Source organism: Leptopilina heterotoma, unplaced genomic scaffold (genome assembly GCF_015476425.1).
Source record: "Leptopilina heterotoma isolate Lh14 unplaced genomic scaffold, ASM1547642v1 Lhet_47, whole genome shotgun sequence".
NCBI lineage: Eukaryota > Metazoa > Arthropoda > Insecta > Hymenoptera > Figitidae > Leptopilina > Leptopilina heterotoma.
In genome coordinates this window covers 2,258,596-2,277,059 of record NW_025111098.1, presented here as the reverse complement: position 1 = coordinate 2,277,059, position 18,464 = coordinate 2,258,596, and positions in this window count along the sequence as shown.

Sequence of the window (18,464 nt, the reverse complement as noted above, 5' to 3'; positions counted from 1 at the left end):
TTACATCCCAGTAACATCCTTATTGCAGCATAATTTTTAACTTTCCAAATTAACAAAAATTAAGTAAGATGTAAAAAGAAAAAAACAATATATCTTGTTGGAGAAATAAGTAATTCATTTCGACCTGCAGTCAAAGATTCCGCGCCATAAGAGGTGGCGCCTCCAAACGTTCTTTATCATCCACTAAATCACTTTGTCCTGTGACTTTGTACACTTCACGTCGTACTTATAAAATAAACATCCAATTACTAATAAACATTTCCTCTTTTTCATTTCAAGCGTTTCTAACTCTAATATATCTTAATTCCAAGATTAAATTTGTAATTAATCTGTAGATGCAATAATGACAATAACAGTAACTTTAGAGAAATCTGAACAATTCTAGTTGTTGTTATAAAACCTGGAATTTTAAAAGCTTCGAGAAGCGCGAAAAGTGAACGACATAGGAATGTTATTGATGAAAGTAGGTGAAAGTATTTAAAAATACGGACTTTACGGAACAAAAATGAAAAATTACCGACCAATTACTGACAAAAATATAACCAGTTCAAGTCAAATAAGAGAACATTTTACTTCAAACTATAAATTAAATTCTTCACAACTATAAAACATGCGAAGATATCGATAACTAATCGATTTCTTCACGTTTTATAATAATTAAAGATAGCTCAGTGATAAAATCATTATTTTATATTATAAGAATATTGTACTTTTTCAAAATTATTTTCATCATTGCAATTCAATTATTATTTAAAAAATTTTTTAACTAAAATTCTACTTTAAATCAATTATTTTTATTAATTTTCGAAAAAGTTTTTTGTCAATTTACAAATTCATTTGTTTACAATATTTAATTTCATGAAATTTCAATTATTCCTAAATTCTTCAATTAAAAGCTTGTTAGAAAATTATTTTTTAAATCAATTTTTATTAAAAAATTCTACGAGAATTCTATTATTTAAATACAAAAGTAAATAATTTGTTAAATAATTAAATAGTTTCTCAAAATTGAATTCTCATAAAGAATTTTATCAACAAATTTTTAAATAATTGAATTCTCTTGTCGAATTTTATTAAAACTTGCATGAAAATAATGACTTTTTTTTCAAGAAATTCAATTAAAATTGTATGAAAAATAATTGAAATTCTGCAATGAGTTTTATTATTAGTGAAAATAATTGAATTCTTAAGAAAAATTTTATTACTCTTAAAATAAATTTTTCTCAAAAATTCAATTGTGTTTAAAAATTCTAATCGAAATTTCATTTAATTTGAAACCTTATCAAAATTGAATTATTTACAAAAATCCACGTTATAATCTAAAATTTTAACTGGAATTCATTATTAAAACAATTTTTATTAGTAAATTCTACGAGAATTCAATTATTTAAATACAAAAATAAATAATTTATAAATTTAATGTTTCTTAAAATTAAATTTTCCTAAAAATTTTTTAAATCATTAAATTCTTTGGACGAATTTAAATAAAATTTTTAAGAATAATTACATTTTTCGAGGAATTCTATTAAAATTGCATTGAAAATAATTGAAATTCTGCAATGAGTTTTATTATTGATGAAAATAATTAAATTCATAAAAGAATTTTTTTATTTACGAAAATAATTGAATCCCTGTAAAAATATTATTATTTGTGGACGTCCACATGAAAAGGGCCCATTTTGGCACTATTGGAGTTATCTATATGGGCGTAATCCTGGCAAAATTTGGAGAATTTTGAGTGGTCTTAGAACTTTTTTGGTTGAAAATTCGCTGAGTTACGGAATTTCAAAGTTTAGAACGCCAAAAACCTCATTTCGAGAAAAACGGAATTAAAGATTGCGATACCAACTAATTGTTGTATCTCTGGTTCTTCTTGGAAGTTATTCAGATAAGAATTGTTTCCAGTTCAGGGCACCTTGAAGATAAAAAACCAACAGGTTTTACATTTTTAGACCCACCCCCTCCCCTTAATTAATTAATTAATTTAAAAACCGACAATATGGGCCCTTTTCTAAAAAGGACAGTTTTTCTATTAAAAAACCATTTTTTTACAAGATAAATGATTAGGTACAATTTTATTGTGTCATTTGAAGAAAAAGAATAGATATTAAACTTATTTAAAATTTTTTGACAGTCTCTATTATGAAAAAATTGACGCAATATACAAATTTTCATTTCGATAATTACGAAAAAAAGACTCTAACATCAATATCTCTGGTTCTTCTGGAAAGTTATTCAGATAAGAATTGTTTACAGTCCAGGACACCTTAGAGATGAAAAATCAAGAGGTTTTAAATTTTTAAAACCGTCCCCCCCTCTTAATTTTGAAAAATTTCGTACTTAAGTACGAGAAACCGACAATATGGGCCCTTTTCTAATAAGGACAGTTTTTCTATTAAAAAACCATTTTTTTACAGGATTAATGATTAGGTACAATTTTATTGTGTCATTTGAAGAAAAAGAATAGATATTAAAGTTATTTAAAAATTTTCGACAGTCTCTATTATGAAAAAATTGACGCAATATACAAATTTTCATTTCGATAATTACGAAAAAAAGACTCTAACATCAATATCTCTGGTTCTTCTCGGAAGTTATTCAGATAAGAATTGTTTACAGTCCAGGACACCTTAGAGATGAAAAATCAAGAGGTTTTAAATTTTTCTACACCTCCATTTTTAAAATACGGATTACTTTTGCAAATGACCGACAAAATGGGCCCTTTTCATTTTTCTAAAGAACCAATGAAATCAAACATTTAAAGTATCGATAAATTAATGAAAACCGCATGATTCGACTTGTCAAAACATGTAGATTGATAATAAAAAATAAAAAAAAAATTAAGAATTTGCTCAAAAATTACTAAATTGCGATTATCTCGAAAACTAGAACCGACAATATGGGCCCTTTTCATGTGGACGTCCACATTTATGAATATAATTGAATTTTTGTAAAAAATTTTATTATTTATAAAAATATTTGAATGTTTGCGTAGAATTTTATTAAAATTTTTGAAAAAAATTGAATTTCGGAGATGAATTTAATTACCTATTTTTAAAGAAAATTGAAATTTTGACTAGAATTTTTATAAATCCTTGAACATAATTGAATTTCTGCGAAAAGTTTTATTACTTTTGAAAAAAATTGAATTTTTCTGCAATCGAGCAATTTACTAACTTTTCGTCTTTTTTCAATCAAATTACGGACTTTACGGAACATTTTTTTAAAAAAACTGACTTTTACGGACTTGAAGTAAATTTACGGACCTTTATAGGATTTACGGACCTAGTTCGAACCCTGTTTGTTGAATTTGTTGAATTTCTTAATTGTTGTTACAGTTTGTTTATAATTTGTTGTTAGAAATTGTTTGATTTTACAATTAGTTTGTTATTAAAATCATTTGTTCTTATTGTAATTATTACAATTTATTAATTATTTTGTTATTACCATTGTTATTATTATTATTTATTTATTAAAAATACGTCACGGTGACGTGACATTAGCAATAAACTAAAGAAATATTCCATATAAATATTCAGGGAATACATATTCCGTGCTATTGGGGAAGTTTTTAAAAAGGTGTCTTTTTAACATAAGCCAGAATTTATATTTATTTTTATAAATGGAAGATTGTTATAAAAAAGAATTTCAATTCATAAAATATAAAAAATAATTTTATTATCACAGAATTTCATTAAGTTTTTTAAGTTTAATTTTCTTAAATGACAAATGAATTAGAGTAGCGTTATATCATTTGATTTGAACTATGTTCTTTAGTTGCGCGTCTGTAATTTTTAAGTAGTCTAAATCCGTCTGAGGAGAGCGAGCTGAAAGTAGTACGAGTCAGTGAAAATCTGTTTCTTACTCTGGCAACAAGCATTGTCATATTCATATATCTATTCTACTGAACACAAGTCAGCATAAGATTTTTTCAGTAATCTGAGATCGGTTGTCATTTCCTACAGTATCCCTAAATCCTCAAAATTTAGTTTAATTCTCCAAATTAACATTTTCAAAATTCAAAATGGCGGATCCAATATGGCAGACTTTTTTTTCAAATTTCAGAGGTTTTAAACCACATTTGGAAATATTTAATTCTCATAACTTGAAAATTAATAATTCCAATTCTATTTATAACTAAATTATAATATGAGTGCGTAGAATATTTTCGAAGGTATATTTATGTGATTTCATTTGCCTGTCAATTTTTTTTATATTGACAGAGATTTAAAATGGCCTTTTATATTACTCTTGTTTTCGAATGAACGCTGAATCGCACACCCAAAGCTGTGCAGTGAAGGAAACGTAATTTATTTATGGAATGCGATTTTCGAACATGAAATATTTGAAGAAAACAATAAAATGGAAAATAATAACTATGGCGGTACAAAAGGCTGCAGCAGTCCTATGTCTCGGCGTAAACCGAGACATCCCTTAAGCAAAAGTCTGCACATAATGTTTGCATTTATTCTGTGAATTTTACGATACTTATTTTCCTGTTCACCCTGCGGTCCTGTCACTTTCAGCAGTTGCTTCTGATGCCTTTGTAGCTATAAACAACAATAAAATAAAGATTTTAAAACTGAAAAAAATTTCTAGAAGGGAATAATTTTGTTCTTAAATTTGTAAATTATAGAAATAAATTAATATTTTTCGGTAATTAATAAGCAGTAATACTTCCAATTCTCTTTAGAAATTTAAATTCAATCAAGTTATCTCGAAAATTCTTTTTATCTATATACAAAATTAAATTAATTAAAAATAATTTTTTTTCTAGACAGAGTTGCAGTTCTATGGACATAAACTTTATATGACGCGTATAAGATTTTGGGATTAATTTTGAGTAATGAAATATATTTTAAAAAGAAAAAACCGATTTAAACCTGCATACACCTTCCCTTCATTTTCATGGATTTGCAACTGTAGAGTCCAGCAGCTGTAAGCTATTTAATTGCCACCTTCTCGTTCTATTTCGAGAATAGAAGAGGGTAGTTGTGATATTTTAGGTCGCTGAACACCCGGAGTGAACAATTCAACCCTCGCCCAATGGATAGCTTTATTAGACTAATTGCAATTACGTTATGAGTCTCGAAATGACCACGACAGTTATATTTAAGAAATCGGTAGAACAAGGAATAGGATGACATATTCCTTTTTACGATTAACTCTTAGGTTTAAAATTCATGTTTTAAATTAATAAATATTAAATTTTCACAAAATCTTATGATATTAATAATTGCATACTAATGTTATTTCTATTGTTAACATTTAACTATCTTTTCTAAAAAAATTAATTAATTAAAGTTTTCGGATTTTACTTACTCACTTTTACGTTTACGAACAATAAGAAAAATTTTTTGTAAAAAATATATAATTTTTTTTTTTTCACTATCACTATCGATGCTCTCGATATCTTCATCATCGTTCTTAAAATCTTAACTTTCAAGATGGTTCCTTTCTCCTGAATAATCTTCTAGATGATCTATAATATTATCTACAACTTGTAGATTATAATTATTACAAATCTTCATCATTCAATTTTAGATTTAAATTCTTCTCCGAAACCCCATTCTTTTCTTTATTTACAAAAGTATAATTATTCAGTCAAACATTTAGAAACTACTTTTTTTAAAAGCGCAATGAAAAATGTTTGTTTACCTTCATTTCCTATTGTATTCTGTCATTTTTATCTTTTTTCTTAAGGTCTGAGATTTATATAATTTATATAATTTGAAACTTTAAGTTACTCCATTTTGGCAAAATTTTCATCTTTCTTAAAAATCTTTTTAATCCAAAAGGAGGTAATGTCTATAATTAATAAGAAAAATACAGTTTAAAATTCCAAAAAATGCTTCAATAATTTTCTAAAAGGTTTTGTTGGCAATATTTCTTATCTCTAATTGCCACATGTTTTAATTGGATCCAATACTTAAAGGGTGGTTTTGCATTAGGAAACTTATTTTCTGTCCTATTGGATAAGCCACCTGTCACTGTGCTTGCACGCAAGGCCTCAATTCCAAATACTTTTATTGCATATAACGTTTTCCCCAACGCCTTGCGAGGAAATGCAATTTTGGATATTTTTGTAATTCTAATTACTTTCAGTAACATTTTATGTTTTAATGAATGTTGTTATGAATTTAATGCCTTGTTTAAAAGTTCAGGAGGAGAAGTTGAATTAGTAAAATTAATGTCGTCGATTTCCATATTTTACTATTTTTGTTTTCTTTTTTCGGAGACCTTTTGTTTTTTATTCTACAAGGTTCGAAGAATTTTTTTAACTATTAAAAAAAATCGATTTTTCTAAATATCTACAGTGGCCTTACACCTCAAATAAATAAAGTAACAATATTTTCTTCAAGTGTTTTTTTATTACAGGTATTCTCAACGAACATGTGTTTAATCTAATGGATATAAAGTTTAAAATTTCTTCAAAGTAATTCATATTCTTTAAATGAATAAACTGACTTTCAGCGAGAAACATATTTTTCGGGTGTTGGTGAGGCATACTTCAGCAAGTTCAGTTAGTCTAATTTAAATATCAGTTTAGTAAGGAAAGGTCTGTCTGTAAAGTGTACAAATTTATGGGCAACTTGCGTATGGATGTTTTATTTAGTAGCAATAGTATATAAGGTGCTTCATGAATAAAATATCATCACTAATACCCGGAGGCAAGGCGACGCGTTTTTCTACTGAAGATGCTCGCTGAAAAAATGAGCGATTGCGCTACTGCATTTACAAAAACGATCATAAATAACAGAGTGAGAAAATATTTGGATACATAAATCAATATACATATATTTATGAAATATGACTAACATTTTAATAAAAGATTTACTACAATTGAATGAGATTAAAATATGTGAATGTTCATAGAAATCATACTTCGAAAAACTTGTCTAAATATATAAACCGACTAATTCGTTTTCTAGATTGTTTTCAACTTTATCTTACATGGGGATTTAATATCTTTTTCTCAATTAAGTGAAATGTAAAATATCTTAAGGCCAGGATGGCCACAGAACTTTGAAACACTGGAAACAAGATAAAACATTAATTACATTGTGCCTACTAAATAAAAATTTGTGATTAATTTAATACATTTTTGGTTGTTGAATTTTTCTTGATATTCTTGAAATTCTTCAAGTTTTAGTGAAAGCTTATAAATTGTTCTACTTTATTTCTTATTACATTATTACGCAGGTATAGTCGTCTTCTCGCAAGATATAAGGCAATCCCGAGAGTATAATAAATAATCAATGAAGTATTTCTTCGGGAAACTAAATGTTACTTTCATGATAGAAAAAAAGTCATATGTTTTGTGCCACAAAACGAATAATGCTAAATACATTTTGTTGGTTAAATAAATGTCTTGATTTATTTCAGGTCGCTACATTTATTTAGGACCAAATTAAGGGAGAATTGGGTTAATAGGAAGGGAAGATCGAAAGTCTAAAAGCAATTGAGCACATGATACGGTTAGACAAATAACGGCTATCCGGCTTTCAAAAGGACGCAAGATGTAATGAGAAAAGTATAATCTTATACTTCCTCTTTCTTTTTTCTGTTTCAAAGTCACGTTTCTATTATGTTTGTCTTCTTCTTTATTGAGATTCCAAAAGCGAGTCTGACATTAGTTTCATTAATTTATGTCAATTTGGAGAATTTTCAGAAAATCAAGTTAGTACTAAACATTATAGTCTTTAAAAAGGTATAAAATAATAGTTTTCTTTTTAATATAAATTTTCGAAAAAATAAATATTAATTTAATTTATGAAATTATTTTTTAACCAATCTCATCAAAACTAGAGGCAAATAACTGGGAAATATATCTTGTAATTACATGAATTCTAAATACATTCAATTCGAGTTAATTTCTGCAGTATCAAAATGATTACAAATTGGATCTAAATTTAAATGAATTCAATCTCGTGCAATAATCGCGTATATTTCAGCATTCAGTAATTGCGATCTAGATTTTTTGTTCCTAAATAATTAAATGAATTCTTCATAGACTTTGAATGTAATTTCCACAATACCTTGTTACGCGACACGTCAATGATTCGGCAATCACCCACTCGAATTTCCTGCAATTATTCATGGACACAATTCTCGCCTCTCTTCAACGTTGTGTTTTAATGAAAGTTGCTTAGATTTGGTGCCTAAACATTTATTATTAAAGTTTGTTAAAAAAATACGAAGTTCAAATAAAGTCAACTACAATAATATAAAAAAAATTTTGAAAAATTTTACAATAAATTAAATTAGATCTCTTTTTGCTCTAGAATGTATAAATAATGTCAACTGTTTATAAAATTGTTATTAAAAATATAGTATTTTTAAAATTTCTATTTAACTATATTATACTGTTTTGCAGATATTTCTTAACTACCCAAAAAACTATATGAATTTATGGCGAGGCAATTGCAGAAATAATTTTTTTTTGTATATTCAAACAAATTTGTTAATAGAAAAAATTAACAAAAATGAAAATTTTTTAAAATCGGTTGAATAAATTTTCTTGGTTTGCTGTTAGCTAATAATTTTAATAAATGTTTCCAATTTTAGAAAAATCGATAAAAATGTTTAGTATGAGTTGACGTGGTCTAACCCTTTATATTCAATAAATTGGTAGCAAGAGGAGTAGTCTAAAAAATCCTATTAAATATATTAGATTTAGAATTTTATCGAGAATTATACTATATTTAAAAACGAAAATTCTTAAAAAAAATTCCATAATTTTTGTCTTTATAAAGGAGTATGTTTGGTATGAGGCTAAAGTAATTATGAAATCAATATTAATTGATTTTTCAGGAATCGATAGTAAAAATGTACAAACATCTGCGCCTGATCCACTGCCTACAGTTTTTGCAACAATTTTTAAAGAAGCTTTTGTTACTACGACCAATAAAATGAAAACAATTTAGTGATACGTTTGTCAGAAATCGATATTACTACTAAAAAAATAGTAATTAACAACAGGAAATCAAATAGTGAATATAATTTCCAATCAGATCTCTGATTTTTATAATTTACATAGGTCTGACTAAAAACGATTTTTACTGCTTTTAATAAATCTAAATAGCCAAAATGGAAAAATCACTTTTAGTCGAAAAAACGATTTCAGATGTCATTAATGTGTCTGACTAAAAACACAGTTTGGCTAAAATCCTTCTTTTAGTACATATTTTAAGCAATTTTATTTTCATTAAAATAAAACCATTTTTTGGCAAATCATTTAAACATTTTGGCTTTACATTAAAGGATAAAATAATTTTAAGAAATAATTTTTTTTTGTATTTTTTAGGGTTGCCCTGGTGATGACACAATTTCTATACATATAATTCCGAACTTAAAAATTCTCCTACTTTTATTATTTTACTTTTAAAATGATACTACCTACACTTACGGGGTCTACCCACTTTAGACGCGCTAAAAAAGGGCTATTTTCATTAATTTTTTTAATAGGTTTATATTATAAATATTTTCATGTGAGGTATTACACATCTTAAATACACTCTCAAAGTGCAAAAAAAAATATATTTTGAATTTTTTCAATTTGTTTTTTTTATTTAAAAATAATTGTTAAAAAATATGTTTAAAAAAGAAAGGGGTGTGCGCTGTTGATGAAATTTTTGGCGTGGATGATCTGAAACAAAAAATTCAAACGGTATTAGATTCTGCATGTGAATAGCTCTAGCGCATATCATACGATTTTTTTTCAAAATTGACAAAATGGCGGACATTTTTCGAAAACAATGTAAAAAAACGTTGTTTTTTGACCGTTTTGAGCCCCAAAAAAATATTTAAAATCAAAATTTTGAAAATCTCTCGATATGCGCTAGAGCTATGGTCCCAAAGAATATGTGGTATAAATTTGGTAAGGATCGGTTCAGTAGTTTCGGTGATATCATCAACAAGCGGTTGAAAAACGTTGTTTTGAGAAAAACGCGTTAAATAAAAAAACAAATTGAAAAAAATCAAGATATTTTTTTTTGCACTTTGAGAGTGTATTTAAGATGTGTAATACCTCACATGAAAATATTTATAATATAAACCTATTAAAAAAAATTAATGAAAATAGCCTTTTTTTTCTTGTAAGCTTACAGTAAAGTTTGCTTGTAAGCTTACAATAACCTTTACTTGTAAGCTGCCGTAATGGCGGAAATTTAAAGTTTACCTTAAGTTTACCACAAGTATACAACCCTATCCTTACAAACTATACGTGTAATCCACACCACAAACTTACAGTAAGATATTGTGCTATGTGGGTATGTGGTTTAATAATCGTTTGTCAAATAAAGCCTGTAACTTAATTAAACAAAATCCTGTTCTTCTTCAATTATCTTAAAAATTTATTGGTTTTTTAATATTCCATTTTTTTTATTTCTTTTTTTTACTTATTTCCATGTTTATTTTTTACAGAATATTTGATCCATTTATTTGCAAAACATATATTTATAAATATTAATAGTAAAGCACCTTTGTTAATAAGGATTTTGTGATTTTAATAAGGTAAAGGGTCCTATTATGAAATACACTGTTCCGAATTACAATTCACTATTATATTTATTGATTTTAGAACATTGAAAAAAGTTCTGGGTAGAGCATATCTAACACGATATTCTGGTTAAAAACCGGAATTCTGGTTATTCCACCAAGAATTTTTTTTCAGTGTATTAATTGAATTCTGCAGTAATAGTCGTATGGTTGAAATATACATTATTAAATATATATTTGAGAAAATATTAATATAAGTGTTGATAAAAGCTTTATTTTAATAGTACATGCGTTTATCAAGAATTATAATAAATTTAAAAACGCAGTTCTTTAAAAAAAATTCTTTAATTTTTGTGTTTATAAAGAATTTTAATGCGTACCAAACATATTTGGTACGCATTAAAATAAGAAAATTATGTGGCTGAAGTAATTTTGAAATCAATATTAATTGATTTTTCAGTAAACGATAGTAAAAAATATATAACTTTCAGCATCTGATACAATGCCTATATTTTTTCAACTATTTTTTAAGGAGTAATAACAAATTTTTTTTTATAAAAATGAATATTTAATAAATATAATACGTATTATAATGAAACTTGAGACAAACTTGCAGGAGATCAAGCAAATTAACTTAAAAATAAAGCAAAATCATTTAAATTTAACGTTTATTGTTTATACCATACAATAATATGAACTTAACAAATTATTTCACAAAATTTATATTCTCTCTAATTAAAAATCACTAAAATTTAGTGGAAATTCTATAAAATCCATCCAGTGAAATTTTATAGAATATTCACTACAATTGAAGGGACAGATGCAATAACGGACGAGGCGCTCGGACTGTTCTGAGCAAAAACTGGTGAAAATTAAGGAAAATAATATTAAGAAAACTTGTGCGTTATATAATATTTTCCTTTCTTTCGAGAAAATTTATTTTGTAAATAATTTTTTCGATATTTCGTTGAAGTGGGGGATCAGTACGTGCGCCTTGTTCGTTATTGCATCTGTCCTCTCAATTTATATAGAATGATTCTAGTTAAATTATAAAGAACTGTTTCAGCTGGGATGGTTGTCTATTTAAAGAAAACGATCGTAAAAATCGATTGTTTTGAAAAATAAGATTCTAAAAGTTAAAAACCATGAACTTTTAAACTCCATGGAAAATATCAGAAAAATGAAGTTTTGAAAAAGCAATTTTTATTATCTTTTAGCATAAACGACAGATAATTGTAGACATTGTAGGCCCTGTACAAGTATTTTCAAACATAAATAGACAATATGCCCTTCAAAAATACCAAACTACAAGACAATATTATACTAACAACAGCTTTTTTGTAAGACTACAAGAACAGAGTTGATTCCTCTCGCAAACGGAACGGTTCATTTTTCGTGAAAGAATAAAAAAAAAGATGAAGTTCTTAAATTTGACATTTGGTCTTGTACTCTTCAGTGTAATTTTTCCGGGTGTGTCAGGAAGGAGCAATTACATTTCTGGATTAATAAGATTCCTGAAAGGAAAATCAAAACTCCACCAGGTATTGTTTATAATTGATGATCAATTTCTTGCAAACACAGAATCCAATGCTAACGCACAACTTATTGGTGATGTTTCTAAACGCTTTCCATCATTGAGCATAAGTTTACGTGAAGCAAAAGATGGTTTGGAAAAATACTTTTCACTACATCTACAAATTCCCAGACGAACGACACTGTTTATTTTAATTGTCAATGGATCTGGAAAGTATACCGAATCTGATTTAATTGCTATTTTTGCTAAACTATACAACCTCTCCTATGAACATTCTTTCCCCAAGTGTTTAATATACTTCAGTAATGAAATCAAGCCTTATTATTACGAGGCTTACTTAAAAAAGCTATGGCACCAAGACATGCTAGACATTTCTGTACTGGAAAGTTTGATTCAAAATCAAACATGGCAAACAGCGGATGTGACCACAATTCACAGAATCAATCTTTTTGCGAAGAAATATACAAATCAGACAGTTAAGCCACGAACAAAATGGTTTCCAAACAAACTATTAAACCTTTACGGGCAAAGAATAAGCCTAATGTTACTTACCATCGAGGGGAACATTGACGATGAAACATTAATTGAAACGAAAAAATTCAGCTACTATATTATGCAATCAATCCGCTGCAGAATTAAATTACTATTCACTGGTAAATCAGTAAAAGCATCTTATCTACAAAAAGTACAAGCAGAAATGGCGATGAACACTGTGATATTACATCAAGAAATGAATAACACTATTAATAGTGTACCAATGCGTATTTTGTTGTACAGTACAGCAAAGGCAATAATTCCAAATGTAAGAAGTAAAACTGGAAGTGTTGAAGTCTCTGAGGAATTCATTTACATGATAGTTGCGACAACTGTTGCTATCGCTGCCATTAGAATTGCAGCTTTGTTGCTGCGATTTGAAAGAAGCATTTGGAACACGTTCAGCATCAGTCAAATCATAATGGGAATGTCTGTAGTCAACGAACCAAGAAAACTGGCAGAGAGAATAGTTTTTGGTGCCTTCATGTTGAGCTGCATGGTCTACTCCGGTTACTTGTTTTCAGTGATTTTGGACATCAATTTCCGAGATGCTCCTCAAATTTCAACTCTTGAAGAACTGGTAAACTCGTCATTGACGCCAATGACCCGTCCTTTCATATATGAGTCAATGTTAAACAGTCCTCTCGCTGATGTTCGAAAACTAGCACTCAAATCGGTTATCATACCTGGTACTGGATTGGAATACGATTGTTTACAATACTTGCTCAAGAACAGAAACGTTACTTGTATATTGCTTGACGCTGAAGCTAGTGTAGAAATATTTAATAGTGAAACACAAGAATTCAGATTTATAGTACTACAGGAGTCCATCGCGTTTTTCCCAAAAACTTGGATTACAAGGACTTATTCACCTTTTAAGGATCGTTTTAACGAAATAATTTTGAAAGCCTTTGATCACGGTTTACTGCAAAAACTGCTTTTTCCTGGCTATGGGCTGCAAAAAAGTGTAGTTCCAACAACTCCAGAAATAATCGAAAAAGAAAAATTGCTATTGGTTGTCTTCTACGTGCTGACCATTGGATACACTTTGGCCACAATCGTTCTTTTAGCAGAAATTGTTATCAACATTATTAGCAGGAGAGCACAGTTTTTCTTTAGATTCTCAAATTGAGATCTTTAACTCCATGTCAAAAAGTTTCATCGCAACAACGATTCGGTACAGCTAATGGTTTTAAATTGAGATACATATAGAAATTTCTAATGAACAAAACAATTTGGGTAAAGTGTTAAAACTTTTTTCATATATAAAAGAAAATCGTGCATTTAATTTGTCAAATAAAGATAGTACTGCATATTATTTTTCAAAATTAATCTTCCTGAAAGTAAATGTTAAAAAAATATTGTTTTGTGCGTGAAGATTTTAAATAATCACGACACTTAACTTTAAAAAAAATCAAATTGTTCTAAAAGTAGGGGAGACTAGGTGCAGTTGTTACAATTTTGATAAAAACAGTTACTGTGCTTAGAGTTTAACTCTAATTTGTTTGGTCAAACGATTAAATCAAAAGTATACTATTTAGTTTTAAAAGGCCATAATTAAAGCGTTGGGTGCAAGAAGGGCGTTAGGCGGATAACGCCCGTTTTGATATTATTAAGTGAGAATGATTACAATATCCTCTAGTTTATATTATCAAAAATTTATTTCGATATGAGACTTCTTAACGATGTTAGGAATAAAAATCTGCGCGAATGTTACATAATTATGTAACTTTTAACGTTTTTCAATATAATTTGCATGTAAAAACAAGTGAAAATCGACACTACATTAACAAAGGTTAAAAATAATTTCCATTTAAAATGTTAATTTTTTGATAATTAGAAATGATTTAAGGCTTAATTATATGTTAAACATAAAGAAAATCACAAAATATGTCTAGAAATATTTCATTTTTTACTAACGCCTAAAACATTGTGTGGTTAGGTGAGTAGTTGGGTGCAAAAAGGGCGTATAAATTGATTTTGAGAAATATTATTATTTATTAGTTAATTGCAACTTCCTCTTAATTTTACACTTGGATTTGATAGCTTAATAGTGGACTAATTAATTTTAAAAAAGTTTATTTAATTTGGATTTACAGTTTTTGCTTTTGGGCAACACTTCAATTGATCTAGCTCTATATCTATTATTTAATTAACTAGAAGCATTTGAGTGACAGCTTGTAAATTGTAAAAACTGCACAAAGTGAATGTCGGTTGTTACAATACCAAAAATCATCTATAAAATTTCTAAATTGAAGACAAATAATTGCTTATAACAACTTTTATTAATTATTCATAATTTTTGACTCAACGTAATAGTGCGTGAGTGTCATAGAGATGGCAGCATTAATATTGTTTTGAAATGAAAGAATAATAAATTTTGTTTGACATTGTTGTTTCAAGAACATTGAATTTAAGTAAAATATTTAAATAATTAAATGTGTTAATTAGTTAATGTAAATTTTTCACATTAATTTATGAAAGCTTACAGAAAAAAGCAATATTTGGAACAGGGATAAGTTTCTCTAGAATAGTGGAAATAATAATACGACAAGGAACTTCACTAATATTGCAAAATCTGTAGCTTTTCCACGTGAGGAATTTCCTGTTGTTAATAGTAACATAATGTATTATAACTTATAATATTCTTCACTATTAAACTTTTGTGGGATTGAATTTTGTTACATAAATATATGCCTGTAATTATCGATTGACAAAAATAAAGTCTATAGTTTAAATAAATAAAATTCTATTCTACATCTACATTTCCTTCATAAATTTATGGTATTTTTAATTTTCCATATTTTTAAATTCCTTTTATTACTTATTTCTATGATTAATTTTTGTCAAATTTTTTGCTTATTTATTTGATAAATACCTTTATTTGTAAATATTAATAGTAAAGCAATTATGATTCACTATAATTTATTGATTAGAATGTAATCAAATTCTTCAAATTTCTTTCAATTTTTACTTATTAAAGACTGATAAATTATCATTTTGGTTGAACACAAATTTTTTAAGAATTATAATAAATTTAAAATTCCAAATTGTTAAAAAAAATTCTTTAGTGTCTGTTTTTATATAAAGGAATATGTTTGGTAGGTATTAATAATCAAATTATTTGTCTGAAGTTATTTTAAAATCAATATTAATTGATTTTTCAGGAATCAATAGTAAAAAATGTACAACCTTTTGCACCTGAACCAATGCCTAGATTTTTTCCAACTGTTTTTCAAGAAGTAATAACAAAAAATTATGAAAAGTTACTCTAAAGCGTCATATTTAGTGTATAGGATTTTTTACAAAAATTAATAAATAACAATGATACTTTAGATAAAATTGCAGGAGATTATTTATAGAATAATTATCTAATGTTGAAATGTTGAAGGACTATTCTAAAATTTAAAATAAGAGAATAAAAAATTTTTAATTTCGCATATTTCATTAACGACTCAAGCTTTTCTTTATAAGCTATAATAAATACTTATCAAAATGTTGACTTTTTAATGCAAACCAATTAGGAGGGTGTCTGAAAAAATGTTAAATTGTCCCCATCTTGCCTTTTGATAACAATGCCTTATTTTATCAACCTAATGAAATAGGTTGGATATAAAAGGGCTCGCATAATTACTGTATTGGGGTAGCATCCAAAAGTTTTTCATTGGTAGACAGACAGATAGGTTGCATTAAAAAGAAGTGAGATGGAAGGAGAAGCTGAACTATGTCAAGCTGGAGTATAATCACGATTACTGATAGTAAAAATCAAACCAATTAATTAATTTTTATGTTAACGCTGGTACTTCTCTGCTTAAAATTCCATCGAAAATAAAATCCGGATAGTTTTGTTCGCGTTCATTGTAATTGGAAGTTTTTGGACATTTTTTTGAGAAAGTGAGAAATGTTCTTTATAAAATTAAATTATTTTCAAATCTTTTTATAAATACTTTACAAGAATTCAATAATTTTCAGTACATTAATTTTGAAATTTTTAAACATTTAAACGGAAAAAATATTTCAAAAGTTAGGAAACAAGAAAGCAAACAGCAACTATCTTCAAACTGCGAACAGATTACCGAAATACAAAGATTATTAATATTCATTTTATTGAACTCACTTAAATAAAAAATGTATTTCAAATAAATATCACCTCTCTGTAAAATATGATGGCTTGAATAATTTCCATTCTCCTCATGGTTCGCTGTAGCACTGTCATTTAAGTATAAAGTTTTGGGGTTGTGGGCCATAATCACTGTGGCACGTCCTCATCCCCAATACCCTTCTCATCGTCTTACACTTTTTTCTTGAAATGTCTTTCTTTGTCTATCTTCGGTTTTCCTTTTCGGGTTCTTTCTCCCCATACACAATTCGTCTCTCGACAATATCCCTTTCATTCCTAAGGGATTGCAGGGCCAACACAGCGAGATATCGGATCAATTTTTTAAGCCGAGGGTGCTGAGACTTTACACTTCTTGAGAGAGGGATTCGCGAGGGTGGTCGAGAACCTGGAAGAAGGAGGAGTTAAAATCAAGCCGCGAAGAAAATTAAAACGAAGAACCAAAGGTTTTTTAAAAGACTCTCTTTTTTCGCAACCAAAACCGCCTGACATTTGTCCTCTTCTACCATCTCAGTTCGACTTTTCAACTTTACATCATCGACGCTCTGTATAATATCGTGGAACATTTTCCCCCAAACCACTATTTCCATTATCCATCTTTTTTTCTTTTCTCTGTTATACGTCCTTCGCGTTTACTCAGTCATACTTACTCTTCTCTGCCAACTCGCGTCAAAGTTCTTTAAATTTCCATAACGAGAAGTCCTTGAATGCGCTCTTGTGTAGGTACTTCGTTAAAGATATTCCTGACGACTGAATTTCTTAAAGAAACCACGATTTTATTGAAATTACTTTTGGTATCCTACTACCAAAAAATGCTAACGTTTTATAGGATTAGGTTTACCTACAAGACCTATAAATAAATCAACTCTTTATAAATTTTTTGTAAAGATTTTTGAATTACTAACTACTAATTGAAAGGAATTGTTCTTAAGTCTAAATCATTAATTAAAATTAAATCATATACCAAGAAATATTATGTGTAAAGTAAATATTTTGATCACATTTTCCAGACTATGTAGCGTATTGTGTTTGTTCTACATTATTTATTCTCGGAAAATACAAAGTTTTATTGATTACTTAAAAGATCGGGAGGAAGAAGCCAAACTGCAAGGGAAAGAATTTATAGCAGCATCTAATGGATATGGCTTTATGATTTCACTAAAGGCTGCACTTCAAATTGGTAAGTTTTTAATAACGTAACATAATTTTGCACACTCCTTAATAGCAATAAATATAATTTAAAAGAAACATTATTACATCCAGAGCAGAAGGCGAGGTTAAAGGTTATGTTATACTTTGAAATTATTAAAAGTGTGACCTAAATTTTTACCTCATATATGGAAAAAGTGAAGCTCGGGTTACAAGTAATGATTCTTGGAACTCAGGTTGCGAAAAGAGTTCATAGCAGGCGAGTTCGAGCTTACATGACTCATTTTTTATACAACGCATTGTTCTCTATTTTAGTCAATTTTTATCTGTTACTTTGTTTTTTAATATTGAGGCAAATATGTAGAAGAAAGAATAATGTTTCAATTTATAACTTCTATCTCAATTTCAGAATTTTAAATCTTTTATAACACGGGCACTATATGTTAAAATGAAGATAGGGACATTCCTTTAGCCTTTTGTTACATCGCAGTTACACAAAACATATCCTTTACATTTTTTTTTTAAACAAAAATGTGTATCGTACATCTGGGATGTAACAAACATGTACTTTTAAAGTAGTTTTACAAATTTTAGTAATGATGTTATAAAAATAAAATGAGAAATTTTGTT